Source organism: Dermacentor andersoni, chromosome 3, assembly GCF_023375885.2.
Source record: "Dermacentor andersoni chromosome 3, qqDerAnde1_hic_scaffold, whole genome shotgun sequence".
NCBI classification, from domain to species: Eukaryota; Metazoa; Arthropoda; class Arachnida; order Ixodida; family Ixodidae; genus Dermacentor; species Dermacentor andersoni.
This window is the reverse complement of record NC_092816.1, coordinates 74,742,119-74,754,429: the sequence shown is the minus strand read 5'-3', so window position 1 is coordinate 74,754,429 and position 12,311 is coordinate 74,742,119. Positions and strand designations below refer to the sequence as shown.

The following is a 12,311-nucleotide window of genomic DNA, read 5'->3' as shown; positions in this document are numbered from 1 at the left end:
TGCAAAAGGACCCTAGTCATCCAAGAAATTTCAGTGTTTGTTTTCTTTGTTTTTAAAGGAATGAAAACGTTGTTACACTTACTGACAACATTTTCGAAGAAAGTTGTCATGGTATTGGTATCACTAGTGGTACTTATTAGTTCAAACTCATCAAAAGCATCGCATAGGGCGTCTGTTATCGCCAAATCATCAGCGCGGTTAAAGTCAGGAAATCTGCAATAGATATAGCGGGATTTAGGGACGACGCCTGAAACTGAAATTAACACAACATTGTGGTCAGATATTCCATTAATAACATCGCATTCATAACCGGCATTAAAAAGAGATGTAGTAAGAAAAGCAAAATCAAGGACTGAAGTTTATCGAGTGAAATCCTGACGGATCTTGTGCAGGCCACAGGACAATGAAATGTGGACCAACTCCCGCGCGATAGCTACTTCGTGTCAGCTCACTTTCTTATAAGAACAATCAACACGAGGAGCATTAAAATCGCCCATGCAGATAACGTTGGATGAAGTAGTATTATAGCTATGCAAAACATTCACTTAGATTGTGTAAATACTAAATATTAGAACCAGGCGGATGGTTACCGACCCCTATAATCCCCTATAATCAAAGACATATTTTCAAGTTGGACTTTACACCACAAAGACTCAGTATTAAGCTGGGCAGGAAATACGGAAAAGTGGAGGTGACATTGAAGAAATAGAGCAACACCGCATCCTCTCCCGAATGTTCTGTCTCCGCGAACCACTTTGAAGCCAGGGAGGATTACTTCAGAATCATGCACACGATCACTTAACCAGGACTCAGTAACACCGATAATGTGAGGCGGGTAAGACGAGTCCAAGGAAAGAAATTGGGAGAAATTGCTCACAAGGCTTCTTGCATTAACGTTTAAAATGGAGGGTTTATTGCCAATAAGTCAAGGAGGTTTGGCCCTAGGAAGTGTTTTGGCATGTTTAGTTGAGCCAGCAGATGATCTGATGAAAGTATTGGATGTACTATTCCAATCGCATCCTGCCCTGTCCATAAATACATGATCAAATCGAAGTTGGACAGATGACCCAATATCCCTATGAGAGCAGGTCGCTTCCCAGAGCTTCTTGTGAATATTGTCACGTGGCAGTGACGATTGAGGACACAGCAACAAAACTGTGAATGGCGGAACTAACTTTATTGGGCGAACCTGTGCCCAGAAAAGCAAGTTAAACTCAAAGGAGAGCAATAGCGGCGAACACGATCGGCAGTCGTCGAAACCCGATCAACGGGTCAAGCGTGTTGGCTTTTATACATCAGTGGTAGAATGCTCCAGAGTAATCCCTGGGACCCGCGCGTCTTTCACAAAGTTCTAAACCATTCGCGTCGCGCATACATGCAATCAAATTACACAAGGTTCGGTGACAGACAGCGGATGGAACCATCGATAACATTCCAGAAACTTCCTATACATGCAGGCGCCTCCTGCGCTGTGCGATAACATTCGTTAGGCGGTGAAACGTGGTCACCCGATAAAGATAAACATGTACGCATGTCAGTATTGCAAACCTGACACGGGAAGTCTTCTGAAACACGAAAGCTAGTGTTTTTAAGTTTATAGCAATTCTTCAGCCCCAGCACCTCATCCTGAAAATGAAGGAGCTTCATAATAACAGGACGTGGCCGGCCTCTAAAATTACTGCCGAGTGTATGACACCTTTCAATACGCGGACATGCGATCTTAAGAGTGTCCTGGAACCACTTAGCAATGTTGCAAGAAAGCTCCTCATAATTCGCGTTAAGGCCCTCGCCGAGACCATGCAAAACAATGTTGTTTGTATACGACCTGTTTTCTAAATTGTAGTTCCTGCAAGAGAGAGTTGAGATAGCGTTTTTTTTTTCAATTGCTGGATTTGAGTGTGTAGGTTGTCATTAGAAGCCTGCGCACCACTAAACATTGAGGGTGACTCCAGAGATCATACACGAGCTTCCAAAGTCTCAAACTTCGTGTTGACAGGTGATTGAAACATTATGATTTCAGCAATATCCAGAGTCAGTTTCTTTCCGCCGTTTAGGAGTTCAGAGAGCATTTCAACTACCTCGGGTTGTTTATCAACATCTGTCAACCGGGTTTTGGTGGCAGGATTGCGCTGAGAACGAGCGTTTACTTCGACATCGCCACTCAATAAGAGCCTGTGGGCAGCATTTAACAGAGCAGAATACAAAGAAATATATATAAAACCATGGTAGCAGTCGTGTTGGTGAAGGAACAGCAGTATACATCGGTCATCAGAACGGATGCACCGGGAATCGGCAACATAACATCCCAGCGGGGTAAATAGACTACAGGTCAGTATGGTGCCCATGCCGCTGTTGCCTCGCTGACTGAAGAAGGAACTACCGAGGATGCCTTTATAACCGTAAACCATGTCGTCGTGGGACGTGGTCTGTCGATGATTGGGCGGTGGATTCTGACGTTAATCTTCTCCAGCGGAAAATGTGGGATACGGGCCGATGAAGCGAGGAGCAAGCGGTCGCTATTATCCGCAAAGAAGATAGGGTCGTCCATGCGTTGACCGCCCGGCCCATCCATGACACGGCGAGGGAAGCATGATAACGCTAAGCGCAGCGCGACGTCAGGGACATGCGTAACAGCATTCTCGAACAATCAGACAGCAAGGTAGCCGGCGAACAGCGTGATGAACAGACAGCGGATCAAAGTGGTGAACAAGCCGCTGTTGTCCCGCCCACAGCATGATGACGACGACAAATGATGGTCGCCCTCAACTGTAGCCCGTTCCCAAAACTGAAAGCTTTACAAGTTTTGACATTACATTTTTCTTCGCTTCAGTGGACTGTTTGTTTCTTATATGTAACGTGCAGCGATACATCCTCTTCTGAGAACTACACAAGCACGTGATTGCTGTTGGATTCGGGGATGTGGTCACGGAGTCTGGCGTCACACTGAGGGTCGCTGCCTAGCCTACGCCACCGATGCGTTTCGAAGCGAGTAGCGGACCCACGCTACCGGGATGTGACACGGATTCTATGAGGGCTGACGCCATCGTTAGAACTTTCACGATGAGAGTTGCCAACTTGGTGATGAGTACCAGGTCGGAGTGCTGGAGGCTTAGGACAGGGGTTTATTCACGTGGGCGGAAAAGGTCAAACTTATTTTCAGGAAAATTCATACTCGTACTGGCCGGAGCATGAAGCGCGGTACATCATTCTCCTAGCATGGGTTACATGTCAAAACAGACTACATCGTTCTGCGAGAGCACACCACAAACTCAGGTTGTCTATTAAAAACCCTCCGTCTTCCCCAGATCACTCGCTATAGAAACGGGCAATGTTCCAACCAACTAGTACGGTGGTTCATATCGGCTCAGCGTACCTATATACCTCCGAAGAGGAGAAGGTTGACACAAAGCACCCGCGCCGCCCGCAAGCTGAACCTGGAAAGGGAGAAGCCAGAATAACCAACCTAGTGTTTCGTTGACAACCGGGGCGCTATCAATGGTCCAAGATTGCCAGAAGGTAAAGCTTCTCCAGGGCCTGGCGCCTTTCGCTGGAGTTGTGGCAAACCCTCCACCGTCTCGTTCCCACGCCGATGTATACCAATTTGCCATCACTTCTTCTGGTAGGAATGCCGAATCAGCCAGCATCTCAGAGTTCACGTCGACTCTGTGGAACGTTGTTTGACGTCGGTACCATAATGACCCCGGCCTCCGCTCTTCGGCGAATACACCAACAGAAAGAGAGAGAGAGAAGACGTAAGGGAAGACGTAACGGTATCCCATGGCAGATAAAAAACACAAGGCAATGGACCCAATGCGGAAAAGCTGCTGCGCATGCGCAAGCGCGCTACTTGTGAGCGCTCCCTATGCGATTGGAAAGCTAGCAGACGGCTCCCTGCCTGGCTGGGCATTCCTGAACGCACAGGCTAGTTAACGTCGGTTTTCTCTGTTTGGTATTTCCTTCCGAGTAGCGAGACCCACTAAAAAGAGCGTCATGTGTGAGCGCCATAAGGCGGTTGAATGCGGACAGCTCAGTATGGCAGCCAAACGTGTACTCAAGGATTTGCAGCAAGCGCTTTATAACAGGCATACGTCATGAATTTGGGCCTACAGTGAGTCCTTTGTATTAATATTTGCCCTTCAATTTTAGGCCAGCCTTCAAACTTTTCTAGCCACCCCTGACTACGTGCCAACTGTTCTCACACACACCCGAACTTCCGGACAGGTGCAGTGAAGAGGCACAGTTGTTGGGTAAAGAGGCACGTAGCAACACGTAAAGGACAGCGAAGCAGGATTTCGGTGTGGCATGCCCGCGACGGCATCGGCTAGTAGTTTCATCGGCTCGGTGTGTGCGCTCATAGCTCTCGAGATCTGAACGTGGGCTCGCGGTGCCTTCGTCACGCCGGCTTAAACCGTGCTCGGGTTGTCGTCGGCTAGTGGTTTCAGAGCGCACTCTCGTGCTACGCGTAGTATTACGTTCATAGCAATCTGGAAGTGGGCTGGCTCCGCTCGCGTCTCGCCGGCGTAAACCGTGCGCGTGTTCGCGGGCCAGCTAATACGCGTTTTTATTGCCAGAGGAAATGAAAATCAAATGCTACAGTTGCTCACGATTACTTTTCGAAATTATGTCCTACCGTCCCGCATGTCACTACACATTCCATAGCACATAGACTGGCTACTTGATGCGACGAGTTATATGACATAAATGCAATATGTTCGAAAATATGGCGCAATGTCCGCAATTGTTCGATGCTGCCACTCGAACAGCGAGATAAGTGAGCGATACGAAGCAAAGGCTAGCAGACGGAATGCGGCCTGTTTTTACAGCTGTTGATGCAACAGGTCGCATGGTCGTTAAGAGTTACGGAATGGATTCCAAGGGAAGGAAAGCGTAGCAGAGGGCAGCAGAAAGTTAGGTGGGCGGATGAGATTAAGAAGTTTGCAGGGACAACATGCCCACAATTAGTACATGAACGGGGTAGTTGGAGAAGTATGGGAGAGGCCTTTGCCCTGCAGTGGGCATAACCAGGCTGATGATGATGATTATATACCAGGTGCATGTTACGCGCAATAGGGGCCACGTTTATTTGCTTATGGAGGGACTTCAGGAGTACCTGCTGACCGTTGGTTGTCGTCACAGGATATTGCAATCTCAGTAGAATCGTTTTGCCTGCTCTAGTGAGGTTAAGGGTTGTTCGACCTGCGTACAGCGAGGCTAGTTTGCTTCCCTAGACTGTATACACAACTGAATTCCATTACAACTGGTTCAATTCGTTTCTCATACATTTGCACTAATACAACTGACTTTGTCAAAAGAAAATCATCGCTAAATTTTGGAGACCTATCTGAAGTTGTGACAATTGTCAAGTACGTACCTATAGCAGTGGAGCAACGCCGCGAACAAGTGCTTGCAGGTTTCGTAGAGGTTTTCTACGCGCAGACACTTATCGTTTTTTTTTTTTACCTCCGACTCGCGTGAAAAGCTGTCTTTAAAAAATCTGATTTGGCTCACGGGGCAGGCCCGGCTTTTGCACGCACAATGTAACTATTTCCGCGATGTCGTCGCTGAAGTCTTTGAGACCGATCTAAATAAGATGCTCGACAGCAAGGACTATTTCGCCTTCCACGAAACACCTCGATTCGACACCACAAAAGAGAAACGTGAAGCAAGCGTAAGAGCCGCCGTCATCATGACTGTCATAGCCATCTTTCTTATTAGGAGAGTGTTGACGGCAAATATACCGGATTCTGCAGTTGACAATAGGTTTTTCGTTGAGGTGTATTTCAATAGCCTCTCTACTTGTGCTTTTCTTCCGGATTTCTTTTTGAGGACGAGGAGCTCAGATTTGTCTGGGGAGCATTCGAGGCTGCACTCTTCGGCGTATTCGGTGACAACGTCTGCCGCCGCTTGTAGGACGTCCTGTTCTCCATACGAGCCTCGAGTTGCCCAAATGGTAACGTCACCCGCATATATGGCGTGACGAACGCGTGGGATCTTCTCTAGATGCTCTGGGAGGCTTTTCATGGCGTCGTTCCAGAGGAAAGGTGATAAGACCGATCCCTCAGGAGTGCCTCTACTTGGGACATATTTCGCTTCTCTTCTAGGGGCATCCACGCCTACTGTTGCCGTGAGGTCCGTTGTGAACGCTCGAACATAATTGTACATACGTTGGCCGCAATTCAGTTGCGATAAGTTTTTTTTTTTTTTTTTTTTTAGGATGGCCTCATGATCTGATCATGATCGTTGTCAAATGCTCCTGTAAGGTTCAGTTGAAACTTCCTTCAATTGAAATAGTACTTCTTGATGCGACAAATGTGGCCTGAAGCCGTACATTCTGTCAGGAAAGAAGCCCGTGTCATCCACGTGAGGCTTCACGCGATTTAGCACCGTGTTTTTAAAGGATTTCCCAGGCACAACGTCAGTGATTCCCCAGGCAGGACGTTGGTGATGCCTGGAGGCTCTCCTTTTTCCGGTATTGGCACTATGTGGACTGTTTCCATTCTTTTAGTAGTGTTCCCGCTTCCAATTGGTTATTAAAGAAAGTCGCTAGGGCTTCTACCATTTCGTCGTCCAGGTTTTCGGGGACTTCATCTGTGAACCCGTCTTGTCCGGGCGCTATGTTTCGTGTTAGGAGGGAGCAAACCACTGTCCAAACTTCCGGCGCATCGAATGGGCGATCTAGTTCACCATGTGGTTTTCCACTATAGTTTGGTATGGTTTTTTTTTCTCCCTGTGTGGTCGCCGAACTGTTTTGCCTCTAGCAATTGCAGAATCTCTTCGTCCGATTTGCATGGGCTGCTTGCGAGAGAGATTGATTGGACGAGCAATCGGACAGAGAAAGGAGGGTTAAAAGAAGAATGGACATAGTGATGTCTTGAGGCCTTTTATATACCTGCCAGGCCCTGGGAGAGGAGGTTAGGACCATATAAGAATTGGATCAGGGATGAAGCATTTGCTCGTATTTTCTGGAAATGTGTTTTTGTTTTCATGCCTATCGCTTGCTTTTCAGTCTTTCTAAAAAGCACTTAACGCTTTGTAATTGAGATCACATTGCCACATACTGTTATGAGACCTCGCGGCGTCCGTTAAATCTCAGTCTTCTCCTACCGGCACCGATGGGAACATGAAATGTACAATGTATTATTTATCTGCATTTCATACTTGTTCTCGTTTTTGGTTGCGTTGCGTCTTTTAAAGCCCAGTTCTGAGTGCAAAGTTTCACGCATGCCTAAAGCGTAAGGTTTATCGCGAGTATCGCGCCAATACCATATCTCTTTGATTAAGGGGAGTAGTCTCGTGATTCTTTGTTTACGAACAAAAGCAGCCCAAGGACGCACTCCAAAGAACGATTTCTCGATCCGGTGTGCATGGGCGACCGAACGGCGGCTTTTCCTCGCATGCACGGAATACCTGCTGCGGGCCCGGCCAAGTCCCCAGCCAGCCGCTCGATTATTCCTTCCCTCCGTCGTTGCCGAGTGCCACGTGCTTTTCTATCTGCGCGCCACTACGCCGGCGCGGCTTCGCGGCGAGCCGAACGGCGCCGAACCTCGGTGGGCGGCGAGAGAAGCATGCGACGGAGCGCAAGCGACCGAGCGAACTGCGGAGCGCCGACAGGGGCGATCGGCTTTTAAACCCACGGGGCAGAGCCGTATTGGCTGGCGCCGGAGCTGACGTCAACAAGACGGCGGGCACCGAGCGCGCGGAGCACGCACACACGCACGCACCTTGCTTGCATCGCTTGCCGCCAGCGCGTTGGCTGTCGCGTCTGCTGTTCCGCGAGCGTGCGTGCGAAGCCGCCGCGCGACGCCGCTGCGGCCCCGTGTGTGTGTGATACATGCCGTAGCCATAGCCGTTGGCGCGGGGCTGTACCGTTTTCTTTTCTCCTCGCTCGTCGCCTGCCGCCGACCTCTCGTGTCGTTATCTTGCAAGGAGGAGAAGAAAGGGGAGAGGAGGCGAGAGCAGTCGCACTCGCGCGGGGCCCAAACCTCCCCTTCCCCCTTTGTGTGCGCCGCCGTTGCTGCTGCATCGCGTCATCATCCCCGTCGTCGCATCGACGTGGAACGAACGAGTCGGGCCGCCAAGCCGTCCCCGGCCGACTTTCCGCTTGCCACCGAACGAACCTAGGCGACGAGGATTGTACTTTCCATTTCTTTTTTTCGACGACGCACAAGCTTCGACAGCCAAGTCGGATCCACTTCCCTGAACCAGTCTATCCATGTGCTTGTGTCGCGTCGCATCGCACTCGACGCCGACCTCGTTGTCGATTCGAAACGCCGCGACCTCTCGTCGACGCCAAATCTTCGCCGACTCCGACCGAACCTCCGGCACTTGCGTGAACCCGTGAGGATACTGCGAAACGGTGGTGGGTGGTGCGTGATTTCCTCGCAAACGTCTTCGACGCACCGAGCCAGTGATTGTGGTCTTGCGACGTCTTCGAAGACAGCGCTGTACGATCCTGAGCGCCCACGGCGACTCAAGTGCGGCGCGTGCGTTTTTGTGTGCCTGAAGCGTGTTTTCTACGCCGAGTTCTTTCCTTTGTTCTTACGGGCCGTAGTGCCTGTTCCCCGCGCTGACGACTTGACACGTGATGATGGAGGAGCCCGTAGCGGACTCCCTGTTGTTGTAACCCTGTGGTGGGAGGACCGGCTGAAGAAGCGGGAGAGCACGTCAGTGCGAAGAACCTCAAAAGAAGAAGCGGAAGCACGTTCAGGTATGCGCACTTGCCGTTCCGCGCGCAGTAAACGCGCGCGGTTTACCGTTGCAGGACACGCAGCCCATACGCGCCGCGCAAACATGACGAGCAGCGCCTTAGGTCGGCGGCATCTTCATTACAACGCGCGTTACCGTGCTCGCAGCAGCAGCACGGCTTGCTCGCTTCTTCGCCAGCCCAGCTGTTGCGGCATTGTCTCTTTTCTCCATCTGCCTTTTTAGTTTTTCTCTCGCACTTTCTTTTCTTCTCCTTTCTCACACGTCGTTTTCTTTTCGTTGTCTCATTCCAGGAACGCGCCGACGCGACGTGTCGCCGGCATTTCATCGGGTCGACCAGTCGTGCTTAAAAGTATCGGGGCGGTCCGCGTTGTCTGCGTACTTGGCAATACCTTCGATGCTTACGCGTGTAGGCGTCTATTCAGTCTGTTTTTCACGGTTGCGAGCTCTCAAGTGCGAGCTGGTATACAGGCACATAGACGAGCGTGCTAGCCGCTTTTTCTTTTTTTCCGACGCGGAAACAAACCGCTAACGACTCGTGTTTGCTATCTACAGATGCAACTAAACTCGGCGTGGGCTTGGACGCATGATCTAGGTAATAAGTTAGTGAATGGCTCAGGCGAGGCTTCTAAGCCATGATATGGCCCAGTTTCAATATCACTTTCTATTTGCATTATGTTTCTGTGCTTTTTCTTTCTTCTTTTACATAAAGCTCCACGTTCCGAAATCTGCGAAAGTCCGCTGGCCGCCACCACTGGGCGCCCTGCGAAAGCTGCTTTCACCGCTGAGGTCCGCCTTTTTGTCCGCGTGCGGACGCGGTAGTTCCCCGTGCTCTCAACAATGGCACCACTGCTCGCTTGATAAGGAGAAGCGCTATCGAAGGCCATTGCTATTACCCGAGTGCTGGCGATTGCATTCTGGGAAGTGGCGGAAAATTGCGAAACTTCCGGTCCCCGTGCGGTTACTCCCGCCACCGTACGCAGCGCGTGCATTTGATTCGGATGGTGGCGAGGGAAAATGTCGCGAGGTTGAAGCGATGCGCGAATCGCCACTTTCTTATTTGTCTCGAGAGAAACTTTCTGTTGCAAGCACTACGTCATCCATACCTTCATACTTACGTATGCGCCTTCTTTTTTTTTCTCCCTTGCTTCTCCCTACCCCTCCCAGGCGACGATGCGTTAAGCAGTCTCTTAGAAGCTCTCGAGTTTGGCCCCCTCGATAGGGCGCTATGTACGCGGTGGAACACTGCTATCAGCGCCAGTTGTTTTCCGTCCCGAGTACGCCGTTCGAGTGGCCGCGATTGGGACGCTCCCGTTATTTTCTCTCGCAATCACTGCTCCCAGATAAGCCGCTCATCGATTGCCGCCGTGACTGCGCTTCCACGCGTGCCCCCGCGGTTGTAACTGCGGGGTTCTTCGGTGCCTTCGCCATTTCAGAATCGTCAACGTCGCCGATATTGCATTTCATGTGCGTCCAATATTCGACCAGTGTGACGGGCCTGTTACAATCGAATTCGGGACTGTTGTCCTCGCCGAGTAGATTTAGTAATCATCGCGGTTGTGATCCTTCTGGACTTGTTTGCTGCCACGTTCTTCGGTTCTCTCTCGTTGAATAGAATGGTAACCCGCGTCATTGTGTTACTTTCATTGGGACCTTTTTAGATGAGCAGGTTTGTAGATCGCTTCCAGTAGTATACTCGTTTCGATGCGTAAATACGGCTGGTAACGCATGCGCTTTCACAATCGCTGCTTAGCGCAATAACCGCCGCGGTCGCATAGTTGCTATGACGTTCTGCTGCGGTTGAATGTGAGACTACGCGTTCGTTTTCCGGTTGCAGTGGTCGCGTCTAGATGGACAGAAGTATGCAAACATATACTTGCACCTATCTATGGTTGTCATACAAAGAGCGTTATTTGGTGGAAATTAATTCAGAGCCCTGTGATTTGACGCCTTTCATAGCCGTTGCGTTGCTTCGGAGCGTTAAAATCAGTCAATCAACCAATCGCTCTTGTCTAGTTAGCTCGGTGGGCTTATTCGTTGACGGTTATGCTGGGTTTCTGACTGTATTTCTTTTTTTCCGTTACGTTTTTCTCTTTGATATTCGGGAGCTTCGTGGATAGGCATACGGGACATGTAGTTGCTCAACGTGTTATATTCATTTAGAACTTCGTGGTAATATAAATTGACTCTTTGAAGCATTCTGATAAATATATCTTTCTTTTAGCTATGTTTTGCGGTTGTTCGCGCGTGTTCGGAAAGCATGATTTGATTGTCCTTAGCAGGCTACAACGCGTTGAAATTGATTACCCAGTTGTGCGCAACATTACTGACTGTACAAACAAAATTTCATAACGTGGGGTATCTCTCGTTGCTCAAGGAATACCTTCACACGTAGAAATCGCCGGAAATGAAGAGGCTTATCGACTGGCTTCAACTTGCGCTCATAAGAATTGTCTACTCTGAGATTTTGTGCAAGTTTGATGACGCTCGTCGGCTCATTCGTCGCCACCTACTCAAGCAGCATCCAGACCGGCGCGTCGCAAATGGAACGTTCCCGCCCCATGTTCGCGGTCGACCCTTGGTTCGTCGCGCTAGAGCGCAACTACTCAGCTGAGCGTTGGCTGCGTTAAAGTGTGCGAATGTTTATGCAGACAAAGAACGCGTGGCCAGTCCATCGTGTACGTCTTGCGGTTGCTGCGAGACACTTCGGCACCTGATATTGGAGTGTCCCGCTTTCAGTGCGCAGCGCATGTCGCTAGTGAGGGACTGTTATCTCCTTGGCCTGCGGCGTATACGACACTCGACGAATGTTTGTACGCGAGTGGTTGTGCGTCTCGACGTGATCAGGATCATCGTGCTCTACTTACTTTTCTAGAATTAACTAACTTAGGTTTCACGTTTGTAGCTCAGACACTATTTCTTGTATTTAACATTCTGTAGTAGCGTGACCTTCAGTAATCGGCCCTACGGTGTGTGACCTGCACATAGTGTTCTACTTTATTCTTTTATATATGTCGAGTTGCTCTTTCTTTCCCCCCCTTCCTTCCTATCTTCCATATCTGTTTCTGTCACCTACCTTCTGAAGAGTAGGCAGGCGTTGTGCCCCTTCCGGTGGCAGTTGCCAGCCTGCTCCTCGCTTTTCCTTTCCTGTTTACTGTATATGTTTTCAAAACAAATAATAATAATAATAATAATAATAATTGTTGGTCCAGGTGACCTCTGCGTAAGGCCATCAAGAATACAACTTGGAGAATCGTCCAAAGTGCTCGCTTGTCCTGCTTTTGGCGACGGCGCGGGGTTTATTTGCAATGCAAAAACAGCAGTATAAAAAATGGCATAGATATTCTGCAAAACAAGAAAGACAAAAATTACCAACAAAGGAAGGTACGTTATTTTATTTTAGCTGTAAAATATGCAAAAATTTGGCAACTGCAAGTACCGCCTATTGTAATAACTTGGGATAATAAAAACACGAAGAAGAAAGTAATGTAACTGAAAAACTCTGTGAAACGAATTCTAAAACTAAATAACAGCCGAAACAAGTACATGGATCACAGAGAAACACGAAGAAAAGGAACGTGTTCCGCAAATGGTGTTTGAATAGTGGA

The 12,311-nt window shown here is 49.3% G+C and overlaps 1 protein-coding gene across 2 annotated transcripts in view; it reads left to right on the top strand.

Moving 5' to 3' along the window:
• Nucleotides 1-4,962: 4,962 nt before the first annotated feature.
• LOC126545022 (uncharacterized) overlaps nucleotides 4,963-12,311 on the top strand; it is a 220,724-nt gene continuing 213,375 nt past the window's right edge. For both annotated transcript variants that reach the window (XM_050192653.3, XM_050192646.3), the window contains exon 1: nucleotides 4,963-8,707. The gene's annotated coding sequence lies outside the window, so the exon portion shown is untranslated. The remainder of the gene's footprint in view (nucleotides 8,708-12,311) is intronic.